At 36.3% G+C, this 21,367-nt stretch overlaps 1 protein-coding gene across 21 annotated transcripts in view; it reads right to left on the reverse strand.

Moving 5' to 3' along the window:
- The window catches only part of TRIP12 (thyroid hormone receptor interactor 12), a 145,892-nt gene that overhangs the window by 113,814 nt on the left and 10,711 nt on the right, over positions 1–21,367 (reverse strand). Inside the window, exon 2 of one of the 21 annotated variants that reach the window (XM_059928863.1) lies at positions 5,806–5,844. The exons of the other annotated variants lie outside the window; for them this stretch is intronic. The gene's annotated coding sequence lies outside the window, so the exon portion shown is untranslated. The remainder of the gene's footprint in view (positions 1–5,805; positions 5,845–21,367) is intronic. 21 annotated transcript variants of the gene reach the window in all.

A 21,367-nucleotide genomic window follows, 5' to 3' on the forward strand; every position in this document is an offset into this window, starting at 1 on the left:
ATCAGGAAACATTTAGACAATAAAATCTATACCATGAGGAAAAAAAAAAAAGTCTAGGATTGTGTTTATCAAACTTCAGCATATATATGAATGGGGACATTAAAATGTCTCTCAAGTTTCTTACTCTGGTGACAAGGGTTAAGAAAAGTTATTTAAAACATATAAAGAAAGAAGATGACTGCACACCCTTTCAATGCCATATGAAACACTATTTAACAGGCTCAGCTAGGAACTATTTAATTTTTCTAGAAGACAGAAGCATTAATTTGCTATTTCCTATTAATTAGGGTTTCAGACAATGAATTTACATGTTATCTTGCAGATTTGTATGTAGAAGAAGTACAAACAACGATACCAGTAGACGTAATCCCAAAGACTGCAGTTTGCTGCCCAATAGGACATTACCATCTAAAGTTCTTTATTAAATTGCCTAAAAATATCCAGTTCCTCAAATGTTATAGCAACCAGCTTATCCTAACAGGTTCCCTTAATTAATTAGTGCGTTGAATAAATCTTTACTATGTGTTTACTCCATAGTTCTAAGTTATGCTTTTAACTTTAGAAAAATTTTAAAAAACAGATGGTAGTAACGTTACCAAATGGTACACATAGGGTAGAAAAATACAGTGTTAAACATGTCAAATGAGTTTGTAGGCTTTGTAGATAAAGAGTTCCGCTATGCAGATGCAAATAAAGATCTAGAGTTAAGTAGATAACTGAATATGCAGATGGGAGAAATTATCAGCAGGCAAGAGATAGATGAGACCAAGATAATCAATGAGATTTCATTTTCTCTAGGAAAAGCATGCAGCATAAAGAGAAGAACAAGCCCAGGGTGGAACTGTGGGAAAGACTAAAATCTAAGGAAAACAGAAAAGAAAGAATCTAGTTGAGGAGAATCAGGGACTCATCAGAAGTACGGGGAATAAACGATGAAGGTATACAACAAAAGTATGAGGGAAAAAATCAGGATGGTAGTACTGCAGACACGAATGAATAAAAGAATGGATAGGCAGAGTTCAAATGTCACAGAAAGGGCAGACACACGAAACTGAAACATGTCCATCAGATTGAGAAATCTGTGAGCTGCTTCTAGAAATGGTGGGGGAGGAGAGAGTATGGTTAAGTTAGGTACACAGTAAAGGCTAACTTTCGAGAGCAAAGGCTAGGCTACAAAGAAGACAGAGAAGAGAAAATAGCCAACGAGGAAAGGGGAAGCAGGACTGACAGAGCAAAAACTGTCACTTATGTTTATGGTTTCTACTCCTGTGTGTGCAGGAGTGTTCGTGATTTTCCTATTTTTCCTTTTTAAAAAAAATAAGTCTTGGGCATATTTATATATGTAAAGAAAATTGCTGAAAGAAAAAGGCTGGGAATAAGGTATAGTTTACTAACGAGATCTTACAGGAGAAAAAGAAAGAATTAAGAGCATAAGCCTTCGATCAGAGGAAAAAGCACATCACATCAATCTCAAAGGCACGAGATGACAAATGGCAGCAAGGATGTGCATGCCTAGCTTAACAGAACCTGTGATTTTAAGGTATGAGACCAGTAAAGGAGAAAGGAGATTTCAAAGAGTTACCTAATACAGAACAGGGAAAGGAGCTGACTATGGGCAAAGAGGACTACAAAGCGGCATCAAGAACCTACTGGGAGTAGAAACCATAAACGTAAGTGGCAGCCCACACCTGATGTAATTTTCTCGTTTATGTAAGAGGAAATTCTCATCCAGAGTGAACTTCAGCGAAGCATACATCTATTTAGGGACACACCTAACAGCCGAATCCAGCTCTCCAGAATGCCAGTGAAAGGTATACTTTCCATTATGCCATTCTAAACATGAATTTAACCACTTTCTGTTTATTGATTTGTTGACAGCTAATCCATTTACAGAGATGGAAATAGAACACAATTGACCCTCCAGAGTCCAAACTCTGAATAATTTCTATACTATGCCTTCATTTACAAAGTGCAAATAACTAAAGTGCTTGCAGCAAACACTTGAAAAACTTGAAAGATCAAGTATCACCCAACACTGAACAACAAAATTCAACAATGGGCACACAAACTGATGCCAGCATCCACATTTTATGATTGTAATAGGCCTTGAGAATCTACCTTACTGTCATCTGGCAAGAGTCAACGAGATTAATTTTGGCATCATCTTCACAAAGAATACTATTTTTTGAGTATTAAGCCATACAATTCATGCTATAGCTCTCTTAGAAATGTCCATTTTCTTGTTCAGCAGAAATTAAGATTCACAACTGTCTCTGTTAATACATTAATTACACATAATAGAGACTCCAATACTCCTTGAGTCTAAGCACACTTGATTCAAAAGATTTTAAAATTTAACCCAGATATTATTGCAAGAATAGAAATAGGAGATAGCAGGGTATAATGGCTCTTTTTCTTGATTTCCTCCCTGAAATCAAGAAAAATGAATAAATGCTTTAAAAATTCAGAAGAAATCTCCACTTATAATGAAACTAGAGAAGAGTTGGCTACACCCTAACTCATAGGAGAAAATTTGCCAGATACAATAAAATCTGTACCAAAAACAGGGAAGAGGTAAAAACCAGAGTTTAAAAAATAAAAAAAAAAATAAAAGGTAAGAAGATGATCTTAAAGGTTCCTATCAATGACCCTTCCTTTGAAAAAACTAAAACTGTGGAGCAAGGGCAACAAAAGATCAAAAGTACCCCCTCCTGGGGGCCAGCTTCCCAGGCCAGAACAGCAAGGGAGGTGAGGCACCTAAAAAAGGAGGCAGGCGCGCGTTTGTATTGAACAGCGCCCTGGTTAACCAAGACAAAGAACAGCCTAAACTGGAGGAGAGAAGCAGGGAAGAGAAAGAGCAACTCCAAAATTAAGATCAGCTGGGCAAACAATCACTAAGCCACCAAGCAAAAGGTACCGCAATGGTTCTCCACCAAAATGATCTGCTCTGATCAAAGGGAGAAAATAACCAAAATCAAAACTGAGAATTAACTACCAGGCAGAGGAAGCAATTCGAAATGGTGGAAAGATGTTCTGAAACAACTTGAAGGATACTAAAAGGGAGGCCATGGTTAATAAAAGAAACAGAAGAAAAAAATAATACTATTGCATAATTGTAAAAGTAAGTTATAAAACAGGAAGAAGACATCTTAAAGAGTTGTTTATCTCTGCCACAATTAGAAGGAAAATGCTGTATACACTAAAAATGGAACTACTGTCAAGGTTTTGTTAAGTAAAAAAGTAGGCACAGAATACTGGGCACAGAATATGATATGTCAACATATATATTACTATATTTGTAATAATCATTGGCATAAATATTATCAATAGAGAATACATTTAAAAAAAAACTATTTAAATCAGCTACCTTGTTAGAATAGGACCCTATAAGGCCTTTTACATTTTGAGTCATGTGCTATTTCCCTATACAATAAATTCTTTAAACAATTATGTATGTTGTAATTTTAACTCTATAGAAGATGATACTTAGTAGGTAAAAGTAACCAGAAAAAATAACTCAAAATATTAGCCATTTTTAGAACATTCTTTTCTCATTTTCATTTTTTAAAAGTATGTGATCTCATTACTAAAAACGGGAGAAACACTCAGATTATTTTCACAGGTTTCTATATCCCAGGCACATGTTCATCTTCAAAAAAAAAAAGTAATTTTGTAATACAAATCCTGTTTCCAAGAAAATGGAGTTCTTAACTGCCTAAAACACAGTCTATAGAGAATGACATACTGAATCAGCCAGAGATCTTATATCTATCCCTGGCACCAAAAGTTTCTTTTGTACAACACTGTAATATAATCATCAATCAATTTATCACAGATATAGCCCAGCCCAGCCACTTCTAAGATACAGAGCAACTCAGATCCCTAATATAAATCCTATCTTAACTCATACAGCTTATATAATCCTTCAGACTACTAATTACATTTAGAAGACTATTTTTTCTTCTTCTTAAAGTCTCCGGGATTATAAACTAGTCAGCAACTTTTAGTCCATATGCCCAAGATTGCTCACAGGTCTAGTTTTAACAGGTCCAAGTCTGTTGGCTACCATAATTTGCCAGTCAGTGGGGGCTGAAGGTCAGCTTACACTAGCATTTTTAGTACATCCTCTTAAAGATGTTCCTCTCTACCTAGCCAGGAATGAACAGACAAACGGGAAAGGTTACGGAACTGATAGTCTCTAAAATCTGGTTCAGCTCTATTTTTATAAGACCCTAACCTAATATTTATTTTCACTTTTCCTAAATGGAATACTTTTAAGTAAAGACCTAGGAACACCACTATCGGACACAGTGATTATCAAAAGGGAAGAACTATTGAGGGATGGAGGAGAGAATGATTTGTAAATGCCTCTCTCCACCAAGGAACAGAGAGATGCCTGCTGGGTAAGAATCACTGTTATTGAAAATAAAATACAAGGTATCCTGCAGATTACACCAAGGTGCTCCCTATGGACAAAAGCAATTTATGTTTGGTAAATGACCTTTAGAGCACAGGGACACACATAAGGCAATACTTTCAGAATATTTTCTTCAATACATGTTCTTGTCACTGCTGTGTACTCCACCATAATAATGAAATCACAGAGGTTAATCTCTTTAACATAGCTTGTATTAGAAAGAATGCCTGCCTTGCAACAAAAATTATTTCAACATTGTGATCATCACAGATTGGTACAAACTCTTGGAAACAACAGGTATGTAGCTTGTCATTAACAGTGTTAGAATCTGGAGAATTTTCAGCCACAAATATGACTAAGTTTGTGGTAAGGCTCAAGAGAAAGAAAGCAATGAAATGTAACTCAAAGTTGGGGAGAAAAGATACAGACCATTACTTTAATGCAAGTTGAACAATGTACAGTGCCAAATTTTTGTTTAAGATCATGTATGTCATAGGGATTGTGTCTAAATTCAGAAAGTCTCAAAATATTTTTCAAAAGTTAAAAAAAAAAAACAAACACATTTAGAATGTCATACTCTAATGACCAGTTCCTCACATTTCTATAAATAGTAGCATTTTTACCAAAAATAAGTAGGTGCTAATGACTGCCTCTATACTGAGCCAAAACATGTACAAACCTATAGCCAGGAAAAATATAAAAGTTGTTATTCCCAAAATTAAGTTTTTAATACAGATTTCAGGACCCTATCAGGACGCGGGTAAGGAAAAATCAAACTATTATTCAAAAGCCCCTTACACTATTCTAATTATCAGCTAGGTTTAAGAGCTGACACAGTTACACTTTTTCTATCATTACATATCACCTAATCCTATGCAAACTTTACATGACTCCCCATATCCCATAATTAAAAACTGCCACTAATGTCCTTAGAATCCACAATTCCACTTCCAGGAAGCTAACCTAAAGAAATACTTGCACAAGTCTGCAAGAATATATGTAATCAAGATGCTTGCTGCAGTACGTCATAGAGGAAAAAAACTGAAGATCCAAATGTTCTTAGTTGGGAAATGGTTAAATTAAGCACACTGTAGCAATTCTATGGCATGCTTAGAGGGCCTTAAAAACAGAGGTAGATTTGTAAATACTACACTGATAGGAAAGGCAGAACACTGTTAATTTCTTCAATAAATATTTAGGAGCCTATCTGACAGGCATCAACAGGCATAATCTTTGCCTTGATGAAGCTTATGCTCAACTGGGAAGACACAAAATAATCAAGCTTTTTGCACATTGTGGTAAGTGCTATGAAAGATGGAATAGGAGAAAAACAGGAAGTATAGAGAATAAGGAAGGGGGAAGAAAAAAGCTACTTGAGGTTGACTCACCAGGTAATACCTCTCTGAAGAGATATCTTAAGCTGAGACCTGAAGGATAATAAAGAAGAAGGGGGGAAAATTGTTATTTGTTTGTATATGCATAGGAAAAAATGTTCTGAAAAAATATACCTAAATGTCTACAGTAAAGAGAAGTGGTAAAGAGTACCTAGGTCTTGAGTCAGTTCAAAATCTGGCTCCACCAGAAACCATGTTAACTTAGAGAAATGTCTTAATCTATCAAAGCCTTAGTTTCCTCAACTATAAAAGGAAGATAAGTATATTTCATTAAGTTATGAAAATTAACTGAAACACTTAGAAAATATAGTAAGCAAGTTACAGGTGGAAAAAAGGAAGACAGAACCTACATATTCAGCTTTAAGAGATATCAAAGAAACAAAAGTATGGAAAATATGAACACTGACTCGACAGTTACAAATGTTAAGGAACTGTCTATTTTTTATTATACGATCATGATACTAGCTTATGTCTTTAAAAAGAGTTCTCAAGTTTTAGAGAAGCAGTCTGAAATATTTACAGATCATATAACAACTAAAATTGGCTTCCAAATAACTGGGGTAGGGGTAAAGGTATGGGTGAAAAAGAGTGGCCGTGAGTTGATGGTGTCATAGCTGGGTCTTGGGTATCTTGAGGTTCTTTATACTATTCTATTTTTGTGTATGTTTGAAATATCCCATAATAAAAGTCTTTTATAAAAAGAATAAGCACTCAATTATACGCTGTAATTATCTTTGGAAAGAAGAAACTGTTGCTTTTGTTTGCTTTCAAAGAATCATCACCCCTGGCTTTTAAAAAAAAATATGCCCATAGAGATTTCACCTTTATTAGAAACAAGAAAAATTAAGCTTCTGGATATAGAGCAAATCATCCTTGACCTAAATGTGTCAACCTACATTTCATTAATTCATCCTTTAAATTCCTTGTCTCCCAACTCTAACACAGTGTGAGATTATCAACGAAAACATTATGCCTTTCAGAGGTGAAGATACAAAAGAAAAACCCTACCCCCCACCCACTTGAGAAGTGGCCACAATGACCCTATACATCTTCCACTGGTTCTGTTTTCAGAGCTCCTGAGTGTAGAAGAAGAATTCCTTCCTCATACATTACGAGAAGTCAGGCACAGTCTTCCAATAATACGGGATACAACCACTTAACAGTGAACTTCAGAGGATGCATAATCAATTCAACACTTCACCTAACTCTTTGCCATGGTGCTAAACAGCTATTATACCACTCCATTCTGGCAAGACAAAACATCTCCACTTAAAGCTTCAGGCCTTCTGCTAAATCTTAAGTATTGACTAAGTGTGCCTTAAACATTTCACCCAGTATTGCTAAGACATAATGTAAACATGGACTACGTTGAAAACAAAGTCAAATACCCAGGTGGACCCATAAATTAAGGTATATTAACAAAAGTTTTTCTCCCACACTGAGCCCTGGATCTTTCACTTATGTGTATGTATAAGTGGATACAGAGAGCAATAAAGATGAGCTACAAAGGGTCTCTGGCATACTAAGAGATAAGGACCAGTGTTTCTCAAATTTTCTAGCCTAAAACAAAATGTTTTCAGCTAGATAATGTGATTAATTAAAAAATAAATAAGTAAAAAATCACAATCAAATCAATAAGACCACAGTTACCATTCTTAAAATGGGCACAAATTTGAACAAAATTTTTAAAACAGGCTAATTGTACAAATTCAGTCCCCTCCTGAACCTTCCATCTTAATTCCTTTACTTCTTACCACCTTCCTAAGTTTATGATGAAAAATTTCAAAACAGAAAAAAACTTGAGAGCTGTTCGATAAATACCCATATTCCATCACCTAGCTTTTACCAGTAACAGTGTGTTACATTTCCTTCATCACATATGTATATATGCATCCATATCTACTCATCTATACATCCCTCTGTCTGCCTGGCCAAAGAGCCAACGTATTTTCTGATGCGTTTCAAAGTAAGCTTACAGACATCATTACACTTTGTGTGTATTGTTAACTAGTGTTCAAATTTTGTTTCATGTTTTCAGTTAAGTTTACATACAGTGAAATGGACAAATCTTAAGTATAAAATTCAATGAGTTTTGACAAATGCATACACCTGTGTAACCTAAATCCTTATCAAGATATAGAACAGCACCCAAGAAAAATTTCCTTGTGCTCCTCCCAGTCAATCCCTGTACTTCTCCTCCCAACTCTAAAACCACTGTTCTGATTTTTCTCAGAGATTAGTTTTACTTGTTCTACAATTTCTTATAAATGGAACCATAGTACATGTACTCTTTCGTATAAAACTTGTTTGACTCAGCAATGATATGTGAGTCATTCATGTGGTTCGGTGTGTACATTCTTATTGCTGAGTAGTATTCCACTGTATGATTGCATCACATTGCTTATCCATTCTTCTACTGATGGACACTGGATGGTTTCTAGGTTTTGGCCATTATGAATAAAGCTGGTACAAGCATCTGTCTACAAGCCTTTCCATGGACATGTGCTTTTATTTGTCTTGAGTAAATACCAAGAGAAGAATCACATCATCAGGAAGATTACGATTAAGTTTTAAAGAAATCACCAGACCTTTTTCCAAATCAGCTACACTATTTTACAATCCTAACAGTAAGTATAAAAGTTCCAGTTGCTCCATAACCGTGCCAAAACATGGTGTTCTCAGTTTTTCACATTTTAGCCCTTCTGATGGGTATGTAGTGGTATTTCATTGTTGTTCTGACTTATATTTCCCTAATGACAAATGATGTTGATCACTTTTGCTTGAAGCTCTTCCCACTCCACTCTCCAAACCCAAAATACTCAAGAACTTAATTTTACTCCAAACTTTTTTTTAGTCTTTATCAATTCATGAAGTTAAAATCTAAAAATCTGTACATGTCTGGCCAAGATCTGTAATCATATTTTGAATAATCTGGATGACCTAAGAAACTTCAAGCCAGGGTATCTCAAATCTTATGACTCTCAGTGCAGTGCTGCTCAATATTTAGTATGCCTAAGAATCACCTATGCACCTTGTTTAAAAATACAGATTCTTATTAAAATACAGATATGAGACCTGAGGTACTGCATTTCTAACAAGCTCCCTTGCCAGTCAGAAGACTACACCTTGGGTAGCAAGGTCTGAATGCTTCAATGATTAAATACTTGACGGAAGTAAAATACATCTTCTCTGGATAAAGGCACCTTTATTCCAGGCCTCAGGAAAACTCTACAAATAAACTAAAGACAGTGAACAGCACAAAAGTAAACAAAGCACCATGAATAAGAACTTGGAAAAAAAAGAGAAACCGTCACACAGATTTCAGATCTTAGAACTGTCCGACAGATAAATGTTCCCTATGTTTAAAGATAAAAAGGACAAACTTGAAAAAGCTGAAGGAAACAATATTAAAGTGACAGATTTGAAAAGGAACCAAACAGAACTTCTAATATGAAAAATAAAATAAAGCTTAATAAACAGGTCTGGCAGCATATTAGACAAAGAAGAAAGTTAGCAAAGCATAAGACAGAGTAGAAGAAATTATGCAGACTGCAGCACAGAAAGGCTGAAAGATTAAAAATGAAGAAGATATACAGAGGACAAAGTGAGAAGATCAGACATATGTTTAATCAGAATTTCAGAAGTACAAGAGTGAAAACAAGGCAGAGGCAGACTTAAACATTTAATGGCTGGGAATTTTCTAGAACTAGTGAAAGAGACCAACCCATAAATTCAAGGGGCCCAAATGATCCTAAACAAGATGAAAAAAAAGACGTTTACATCTAGTCATGTCTTAGTGAAACCACAAAGTAGCAAAAATAGAGAAAATTTTAAAGCCTAAGAGGCGGGAGAGGTGTTTATGTTTTGACAGACTGTCAGTGGACCTCTTGACAGCAACAATAGAAGCCAGAAAACAGTGGAATTAGAGTTTCTTCAGCACACTAAACACAGGTGTCAATCGAGAATTCTACACCAAATGAAATTATCTTTTAAGAATGAAGTTTGTGTCGGATAAAAACTGGTAAGAGTTTTCCCACCAGCGATCAAATAAAAGCGATCCCAAACACAGTACTGAGATATAAGAAGAAATAAAGGTGACAAACACAGATAAATGTAAATGAATATCAACTCTATAAAATTATACCATTCAGTTAGGTTTTAAAAACTGATTAAAGTAAAATAGTTATTTTTAAAGTCAAGAGACGCTTGGTAAACTGAGTTACTATTCTAAATCTTTGCCTTTTCCATAAGAAGTAAAGGTACCAGCTAATTACAGACCTTGTTAGATATACTGTTTTAGTTTCTAAAATAACCAAAAACTAGAATCATACCTCTATTAAAAATAATTAATTCAAATGGAAGCAACAAATTAAAAAATAAAATGGTAAAAATGGTAAAAACTCACTCTCTAGTTAAGATTATCAAACTGGATTTTTAAAGCATTTCAACTACAAGAGACAGATCTAAACACAAGGATACAGAAAGGAAGAAGACGGAAAAGTATCATGCAAACATTAGACAAAAGAAAGCTGGTGTAGCTATATTAGTATCAAAAAATTTGACCTTATAAATTTTTAAAAAGACATCATTTGGAGGTAAAAAGGGTACCTTCATAATGATAAAAGGTTCAATTCAGGAAGATAGCAATTCTTAATCAGTTTTTAAAACCTTAAAACAAAAATTTTAAAATACATTAATCCAGACTGAATTTTAAAACACCTCTCTCTCTGATATCAACAAGACAACCAAAAAATAAGGAGACAGATAACTTGAATAACACTGTTATCCACAGAATTAATGGACAACTGCAAATACATATTCTTTTCAAGCACGCAGAATACTGACAAAAACTATTCATATTCTGGGCCTCATAAAGTAAATCAACAAATTCAACTGAACTGAAATCATACTGAGCACATTCTCTGACCACAATGAATAGAAATCAACTATATTTCAATAAAAATTTTTAAAAAGAATGATGCACAAAGGCAGACTATAAAGAATCAATGGAGAATTAGAATAAATAGAATATAAAAAAATGAATATAAATATTCAAATGTATTTTATAAATAAAAAATCAAATCAAAATAAAGGGGTTGTCAGGTCAAGGGAAAAAAAAAGGAATCAATAACAAAAAAGATAACTAAAAAAAAAATCCCACTGTTGGAAAGTAAGCACACTTCTAGAGCAACTATGTAAATACTTTTAACATCCAAATGGCAATTAACCCAGAGTTCCCTACCCATCAGCACTGTTGTGACTGATTTTCCCCTAATTCATTACCTTGCACTTGCCCCCACGAAGTTCACCTGAAATCTTGCCTATTCACATTTTACAAAATCTTCTTGCCTTAAATTTCTCAAAGTTTCTGCACATAACAACTCCAAAGAGCTCCATGGCACTCTGCAAAATTAAGACATTTCATTGGATGTTGGAAGTACAATTAAGTGTTTGTAGTCTTGTTTTCTCTAAGAAATTCCCTATGGATGTCACAACTGTTATACTGAACAAATATTTATAATTATGCACTTGCATAACACTGAAATAAAAACTTAGCATGAAAAGAAAACTACTTGTATTAGACAACCGTTTGTAATATGCTATATATAAAACCATCTGCCTCTTCTATCCACTGTATATCATAGAGCCTATGGAAGCCGTCACTAGGTGACAAGTTCCCATATCCTACAACACCGACCACAGGTTAACTAGGGTTTATACTCTGCAAATGACCTATGACGGATCAACCAGAGTCATTCCCCAAGACTCTTTGGGTACCCTGGTTGTTAAGTGTAAAGCTTGGCACTATAATGGCTATCCTTAACACAGTCACATTAGGAAACAGTCTTGAGAGAGAGAGAGAAATAAAGCAGACATACCACAGTAAAGGTAACAGGTATCTGAATTGTTGGTTTCAGTTCTTTGTTCCTAAGGCCCAGCTGCCTGTTTTCATCCTTAAAGATTTCATTAGACACATGTGGGTAATCGATCTCAAACGTGTCCAATCAAAGTCTGCATTTTTTCACATCCTACTTTATTTTTTATGCTCCAAATTTGTGGCACTGCTGCTCTTTAAAACCTGACTCGTGTGTGGAGATTCAATATTTCCTCCAATAACAAAGACAAAACTATTAAGTCTTTGTATATTGTTGTTCTATACAAATACTTTGTATTCTTCTGACATGGGCCTCTCTCTTAAATCCTAACAACCCCAGAATTATAGAAAGAAAAAATTTACTCATATTTAACAGAAGAGAGGCTCAAAGGAAATTCATCTAGGCTCAAGTATCTAAGCTTAAAATCAGATTAGCAGTCTCCTGACTCTTGGACCAATTTTCTATTACACTGTCCTTTAAAAGGATAAATTCATACCCATCAAACCCAGTTTATAACTTTCCATTTGTAGTATGTTATATAAATGTTTAAAAATCAACATTTTTAAGTGATAACACATTCAGTATCACTAAAATAAGGTTCCACTCTGAAAAACCAAATAGCACTACTGAATACATTAAAATCAATATCAAGAAATCTTAAAATTTGGTAACTCTTTTCCCACCCTTTATTAAACTTTAAAAAGAAGAAAAATATGAAGATGAAACTTGTATTAGACAAGAGAAAGAACTGAACAAAACCAGAGCCACCAAATTTCTATGCTCAATCATTTCTCACTCACAAATAGAAAAATAACCAAAATAAACTAGAGGGAGAGGTAGAAAGAGAAAGTACTGCCACACCTCTAGGATGTAAAACAGGACAGTTAAGTTTCTTCTGGGGGGGAAAAAAAATTCACAAAAACCAAAAAGAATAAACCAGAAGTGCCAAAGGGGTTCCGGAAGATTCCATCATGTGCTGTGCTGAGACATCAGCTAGTCCTGGCCTTCTTTTAAAGACAACTCAGAGGTGAGCAGGTTGGGGACTTTGGTAGGATGCATGCAAGATTTAAAGGGACTCTGAGAGGCTCAGAACAATGGAAGACCAAACTGTTAACAACTAGAGTAAAAGATGATAGATTACTACCTTAAGTACTGTTACACAAGAGCAACCCAAGCCCTCAGGGAGCCAAAAACCTCCCAGGGGTGGAAATATGAAAACTGTTATGGATAAAAAGTTATGTGCCCAGGACAGAAGGGAGCTATTAGGAATGGAATGCAAAAGGGGTGTTTCCACACAGAGAAACTGCTTCAGAAAAGCCTAGGAGCATGAATGAATGAATGAATGAACAAATGAACAACAAATGAACAGCAAATAGCTGGAGATGGGTCTGAGAGGAAAGCCTGACAACACCCTAACAATTAAAATGACAAAAGACACCCCAAACACACAACTCACACCTAAACGCTTCCAACCAAACTGCATACCAAATATAAGAATGCAGAATGTGCTAACAGGTCTTTTAAAACAAAACATTCCATATAAACTTCTAAATAATAAAAAAAATGGATAGACGTTTGTAAGAGCCAATCACAAATTTTATTTCTACCTGTTAGGTGGACTTCTATAACTGTGCAATATCAAAAAGAACTGGTAAATTGCTCCCTGACAAGTAGAAACACCACTCTGAGTTTGGTTCTGAAGTGAACTTGGCATCTTCCAAGAACAATTTCCTATCCAGCCTTCTTCAAGTGACACTGTCATCACAGTTAACAAATAAGCATTACCTTCCAGTTAACAGAATGTTTAAATTCAAATAACAACAATTTTAAGTAGAAACAGTAAGTCAAAACTGCCAAAAGGGATGAGCCCTCCTAGGAGGAGAAAGCCAAGTAACAGGTAGTTTCCATCTACACAACAGGGCAAGATGGCTGGGGGCAGGGGACTGGTTAAGATTTTAACCAACAGGAAGACACTACCTCACAATGGAATTGTCAATTCTAAAACTTAACCTAAAAGTGTGTAGAATCCAGGGTTTCTTTTTGGAGTGATGAAAATGTTCTGTAGTTAGACAGTGGTGATACTTGCACAACTCTGAGAATATTAAACACATTATGCACTTTAAATGGGTGAACTGCCTGGCATATGAATTATATCTCAATAAAGCCACTTAAAAAAGAAAAAAACTACTTTGCTGTGAAAATATTTCCTGTCTTCCAAAGTATTGTATAAAAAGGAAAACCTTGAATGTGTTGCTTTTAAACCTTCAAATATGCCAACAAAGTGTGATACGCCAGACTCTTCCCCCAACAGGTATTGGGAGGTACTGTAAACCAACTGACATTTTAAAGATAAATGATCATCATCTGTTAAGAATGAAAAGACTCCTAAATACAGCAGAGTGCATTTTCTAAGGCAGTTACTAAACCTCACTGATAATCTGATTTCCTTACTACTTACACCACATCTTCCTAGTCTCTATTCTAAACAAATGACAGCTTCTCACTTCACAGTCCATAAAATATAAAAATAAAATGAAAACCAGAAGTGTCTGCATAGGAACTAACAAACATTTTACTGTTAAATTCCACAATACCGAATGTTGAATGAATTTAAGCACTATGACTTTTTCTAAAGCAAACAACAATAAATCCAACAGGGATAATATCACGTATCTGTCCCCAAAGAAGTTCTTCTAGGGTTCACAAAGCCCTGCGATCCAAAAGAAATTACTAGATTACCTTTTAACTAAACTTTTTAACTAAGCCTGAAGATTGAGGAGTAGATATTCAAGACAGTTATGAGGACCAGAAAAAATGTATTCTATCAACAGATGTTTATGTTCTAACCGTGCAAAGGCACTGATATGTCTTATAAGTCAGGAATATTGTTTTAAGAAAACTTTAAAATAAAGTGTGGTTAACCACCAACTTAAAACAAAAAATTAATGATAGCAACCAATTCTTTCAGCACTTTCATTAATCAGGTTTGCTGCATTTTAAGTCAACCCACTTTAAAAAGCGGAAAAAAAACCGCCCGCTGAAGAGAAAGCAGATTGCTTTAAGGTTAAAGGGGTGGGGGGGAAATGTTAACTCCAGGGAGATTTAGATTAATGTCCTTAGACTACAATTCTTTACAGAGAGTAATTTTCTTTTTATTTCTCCTATACTAATTTTTAAAAATATCTCTGCTCCTGGTTTATAAACCATCTGAGATATACCCACACTTTTAAAAATGCAAGGTGGGGAACCACATGAACACAAGTCATTTTACAATCTTCCATTAAGGAAAAAAAACCATCTCATTTGCGTAGCACTTCATAGCAGTGACTTTACATAAATGATCTCACTTTTAAGCCTTTACATCAGTTGCACCTGTTTTGGGGGACGGAGGGGAGAATTAGAGGACATCCAGGCCCAGTCTTGTTAGCTGATATATGGGAGTGCTGGGTCTTATTCAGCTACTCATTTACTTAACGAATATTTATTGATTACCCTACTTCACAGGTTTTAGGCCCTGGGAGAAAGGGGTAAATAAGACAGTCTCTCCCCTCTCGGAACTGATATTCTACTAGGGAAGGCAGGCAAAGAGCAAATAAGATAGTACTGTGAGAAAATCAAGCACTCAGGAGAATAAAGGAGGAGGAGGAGGAGGAGACTACAGTCAGGAGGAAGAAGACAGCGCTCCCTACCCAAACCCCGTCCGACCCACCTCTCCTCCCTGCTCAAAGAACCCTGCCTTACATGGGGTACAAACCCCGTCCTCTCCAAGGAAGTAAGCTACTCCCCTGGCCCTAGAGGATGAGCCATGATTTGTATTTTCCTCAAACTGCAAGATGAGCGCCTTGGAAGCAATTTAGACCAGGGGTTCACAATCAGGAGTTCACAAACGTGGATTGAAAAAAATAATTTCACCAACCTCTAACTGAAAAACTTTTTCTTCTATCATGAGCAGGCAACAAACCACAATATTACTGGCAGTACCTTTGACTTTGCACTAAGAGAAGTCACACATATTATCATATCACATTACAATTGTTACAGATACCTCAAAATATCATTTACACTCATCACTGCTTTGAACAGCTGCTAGATCATGTTATTGAAAGGGCTAATAAAGAAACATATTACTACACTACAACAAACTAGTTTAACAGTTTGAGAGCTAGATTTTAACATTCTGACGTATTTGGGTTTTGTCTTCAGCATTCACTTTATGAGTTTAAAAATATTACTTTGGGGAGTCCACAGCTTCAGATTGCTAAAGGGTCCTCATCACAAAAAAGGTTAAGAACCCTCCATCTTAAAAGGTCATAACCAGAAATTTTAAGCAAAGTAGAGAATAGAAAATAGCAGCATGTGTAATGGTTAAGTATCATTTGTGAAATTTATTTCAGTTACATACATGTATCTACATATACACTGGTGATGCAAAGTAAGGCATTTCTTATCATGGACTGCAGATCAAAAGAATTTAAAAGGCAGTGGTCTAAACCTACCTTTGTACAAAAATATCATTACCTTTTTATATTTGCCAGAGGTGCGGCCTAGTTCTCCCCAGCAAGAGGTATGGTGAGGTACGCTAAGCATCCTCCAGGAATACTTTTGCTTTCTGTATAAAAAAAAAAAAAACACCTCACCTCATCTTCTCCTTCCTGCCTCCAATATGAGATGGACACAATGACTTCAAGCCATGACAGTTATCTGGTGTCCAAGAGAACCACTTGCTAAGGCAGGCAGAGCAGAAAAACACACAGAGCCTGGTCCTTGCTGGAACCACTGTACAGCTGAACCATGCTGTATGAGGAAAAATGAACCCCAGTCTGTTTAAGACGCTGTTAGTCATGTTTTCTAGTACTTGCAAGTGAAATGTTCCTATCCGATAAATGAATTACTATAGATAGGGTGACCAAGTAAGGTCTCTTTGAGGGGTAACATCTGAGCCAAGACCTCATGCATGAGGCAACAAACAGCCAGGTAAGATCTACAAGAGCACTACAGGCCAACAAGAAAAGCCAGTAAAAGGTGAAAGAAGTAGGAGATGATGTCAAAGAGGTGGGCAAGAGCCAGCCCACGCAGGACCCTGAAAGTCATGAGGAGCCTTCCAACTCTTCCCACGGACTGCCACAGCACACACACGTCTCACATACATACGAGAACATTTCCCAAGTTAATACAAAACACAAGGGAGGAAGACACCCCATTTAAAACATGGCTTTAGGTACAAAACTATTCCTTGTAACAGTTTTTAAAAAATCTAACAAAGGACTAGAAGATTGGATAAATTATGGTTAAGTCAAATAAATACAAAGCAAACTAATGAAGAACTCATAATGAAATAGGAAAATGTTCATCATAATAGCACGGGGAAACATATAATATGGACCCATTTTTATTAAAACAAAAGCTAGAAGAAAATACAAAAATGTTTATATAAGATGGTAAGATTATGTATGGTACTTAATTTTCTTGTATTTTTCTTTATTCAGATTTTAACTATCACTTTGTACTTTATAATGAGAAACACATGCCTCAAAAATTCTGAGTTTTTAAAAGTTGCTCACTAAATGTAACGTAATGTGGCACCCTGGATGGGATCCTGGAACAGAAAGACATTAGGTAAAAACTAAGCAAGTCCAAGGCTTCCCTGGTGGTGCAGTGGTTAAGAATCCGCCTGCCAATGCAGGGGACACGGGTTTGAGCCCTGGTCCGGGAAGATCCCACATGCCGCGGAGCAACTAAGCCCGTGAGCCACAACTACTGAAGCCCGTGTGCCACAACTACTGAAGCCCGCGCGCCTAGAGCCCGTGCTCCCAACAAGAGAAGCCACCTCAATGAGAAGCCTGCGCACCGCAACAAAGAGTAGCCCCCGCTCTCAGCAACTAGAGAGAACCAGCAGCGAAGACCCAACGCAGCCAAAAATTAAATAAATGAATAAATAAATTTATAAAAAAAGAAAACTAACGAAGTCCAAATAAAGTGTAAGTAGTAATAATGTATCAGTATTGGCTCATTAGTTGAGTCAAATATATCACAGTAATGGAAGATCTTAAAAAAACTGGGTGAGGAGTGTAGGGTAACCATCTTTGCAACTTTTCTGTAAATCTGAAACTATTGTAAACTTATTAGTTTATTTTTTAAAATATTTAAGTCCTCTTACCTAAGACTCTTCAAGCAGGCAAGTACAGATAGTAGGAGCCATTACTAAGGAATGGTAGGCAAAGGGAAAGACATTTAGGAATTCAGGAAATTTAGGATTAAAATTAGTAATTTTAGGCATTTAGGAAGAGAAGATATGTCGAGAAAGTTAAGGGCAAAAGGTTTTGCATATGTCTGCCTGGTATACAACAGGCCCTTACCTACTTCAGATAAAGGTACTTTTTTTTTTTTTTTTTTTACTATTATCAGAAGCCAGAGGTTTAAAGTATCTGTTTTAAAAAGGCCTTACTGATCCCCTCAACTGAAAAGAAAAGTACTGAAATACCTTTGCGCTACAAGAATTATCACTCTTAAAACCACATGACACAAGCCCTCACTCTCAACTTACCCACTTAATACACAATTCTAGCAAGTAGTTTTGCAACTCAACACTATAAAGCTAGAGAGAGTAGGGTCTAAACACATCCAAGCCCACCGACTAGTAAGGACGGGGAAGCGGGGCGGCACTCATTGAACAAAGCAAAGCAAGTAAGTCCCTTAAAAAGCAGGATATTTAGGAATGTCCAACTGCCAATGTGGACCTTAAGACTCCATATAATAATGTTCACCAGTGATGGCCAAGAGTCAGGACCAAGACGTTCCAGCGCATTCACAGCGCTATGAAAAGTGAATAACCACTGGTAAAGAGCCACATGAAAAAAAAAAAGCGTTCACCACATTGACCTTTTTTCAGTAGATTTTACCACATCTACTTCTTTTAAAAAAAAAAAAAGTTTTTGATTAAAAAGTTTGAAAACAAATTTATCTTCTAACAACAACAACAATAAAACCTTCAACTTGAGAGTGGATAAAAGGAATTTGGGATACTCCTTACACTACTTTTATAACATTTTTATAAACCTGTGCACCTAGATCAAAAGAAGAAACTGCCCCCCGAAAAGCTTTTCAAAACACTTACTGTAATACCAGCTCAGGGATATTTTTCCTTCAATCTTTAAAGTTTCATCTTAACTATTAAATGTACTCAACACCAAAATTATAACATCTTAAAAATAATAAATTTACACTGTCAACTGTAACTTTATACATTAATACAACTGTGAAAAAAAGTCATCATTTACAAGAAATATTAGAATAAAAGCTACTATTAAATTCCTCCTAAGAGCCAATATCCTAATCAAAAAAATGTAATAATATAACTACTTAGCTGTGAACTAGGCAGTGTGCTTAATACTTCACTTTCATTAAAAACTCAAAGGAGGGACTTCCCTGGTGGTCCAGTGGTTAAGAATCCACCTTCCAATGCAGGGGACGTGGGTTCAACCCCTGGTGGGGGAACTAAGGTCCCACATGCCGCGAGGCAACTAAGCCCACGTGCCACAACTAAAGAGCCCGCATGCCACAACTACTGAGCCTGTGCACTGCAACTAGAGAGAAGCCTGTGCGCCGCAACGAAAAGATCCCGCATGCCACAACGAAGACGTGATGCAGCCAAAAATAAATAAATATGAAAAAAAACCTCAAAGGAATCCTGTAAATTATGTATTTTCTATAATTTACACATTAAGCAACTTGCCCAAGGTCAAACTAGGAAACCAGAACCCAAGTCCATCTTGTTGCAGAGTCTACCAACACTCTCAACTGATCTCCTCCTTCAAAGCCTAAAACTCTGTCACTCAAGTAATTCCAAGATGATTCAGAGAAATTCATCTTTTCTTCTCAAACCTGTTGTTTTAGATAGGTTATCAATAAAGGAAAGGAAAATAAAAATGCTTCTGCTCAAAAAGAATGGTTACTAACAACAGGTAACACACTGAGCACTTATCCTGTACCAGGCACTGTTCTAAAAGTTTTACGTATTAACTAATTTAATCCTCACAACAAACCTAGTATTATTATTCCCATTTTACAGGTGGGGAAACTGAAGACAAAATGAAGTGACTTACCGCAGGTCACACTGCTAATAGCATTAGAGCCAAAATTTAAGTTGAATCCTAATCTTTAAAAAAAAAAAAAAAAATTTTATTTATTATTTTTGGCTACATTGGGTCTTGGTTGCTGTGCGCAGGCTTTCTCTAGTTGTGGCGAGCAGGGGCTACTCTTCGTTGCAGTGCGCAGGCTTTTCATTGCGGTGGCTTCTCTTGTTGCGGAGCACGGGCTCTAGGCGCGCGGGCTTCAGGAGCTGTGGAACAGCTGGCTCAACAGTTGTGGCTCGCGGGCTCTAGAGCGCAGGCTCAGTAGTTGTGGAGCACGGGCTTAGTAGCTCTGAGGCATGTGGAATCTTTCCGGACCAGGGCTCGAACCCGTGTCCCCTGCATTGGCAGGCGGATTCTTAACCACTGCACCACGAGGGAAGTCCTGAATCCCAATCTTTGCTCTCAACCACTTACCCTAAACTCCTTTATCACTTAGACATTATCATGTTATCTTTGAAACATATAGATAGCATTTTAAATTCCTATGAACAAAGTAAACAGCGGCAAGTAATATTCTGGAGCAGAGGTTGGCAAATTACAGCCCACAGGCCAAATCTGGCCAACCACTTCACTTTGTAAAGTTTCAGGAGGACAGGGTCAATGGCTGCTCTCACCCTACAAGAGCTGACCTGCAAGGCCAAAAACAGTCACCATCTGGCGCCTTGCAAAAAATGTTTGCTGACCCCTGTTCTGAAAGGTGATATTGTGTAAACCCTCCCCTAAATAGTCAAATTAACATACATTTTTTTCTTTATCACTATAAATAAAAATAGCAGCAGCTACTATTTATCAAGTATATACTATTTATGTAAGATCCTAACAGCAACCCATTTTATACCCAAGTAAACTAAGCCTCAGAGAGTTTAAATGACTTGCCCAAGATCACACAGCTGGCATATGGGGACCTTGTTTAAACAGTGTCTAGCCTCAAAGCCCATATTCTTTCTAAATGACACTTCCTTCACAATATATAAATGTGCGTAGCCATGGAAAAGCAAAATTTTCTATGAAAACTGATTAAAATTACATGATAAAAATGCCAACTTTAAGGAGAAACATTCACGTAAATGTATACACAGATATTGAGTCACACTTCCATCTTATTTTCTACTATATTTATATTTTTGCTGTTATTCCAATTGGGGTTATAACCCAGGGATACTCAAAGCATAGGAAGAATATGGCTATCTTCCTTATATAAAGATATGGGACAAAGAAGTCATTAAAATAAACAGAATGCAGAATATATTTACTTAGCACAGTTAAGTCTCCTCTGCCACTTCTGAAAATTTATATCCTCTTCTGATACAGACTCATTCGCCCTCATTACACTCTTTGTCTAGAATGTCCGACTCTTCAGTTCACCCATTCACCTATCCATCTCCACCCCACCCCACCCCACCCCACCCCCAGAGACTCTGTTAACCCATGTAAAATACCATTGTACCAAGGAAAGAATTCAATAGAGGTTAGTTGCTGTAGCTTTTATTCATGAAGGCTTTCCTTACTATTAGTATGCCATTAATCTCCCATACCACTGGACTGATT

This window comes from Balaenoptera ricei, chromosome 7 (assembly GCF_028023285.1).
Source record: "Balaenoptera ricei isolate mBalRic1 chromosome 7, mBalRic1.hap2, whole genome shotgun sequence".
NCBI lineage: Eukaryota > Metazoa > Chordata > Mammalia > Artiodactyla > Balaenopteridae > Balaenoptera > Balaenoptera ricei.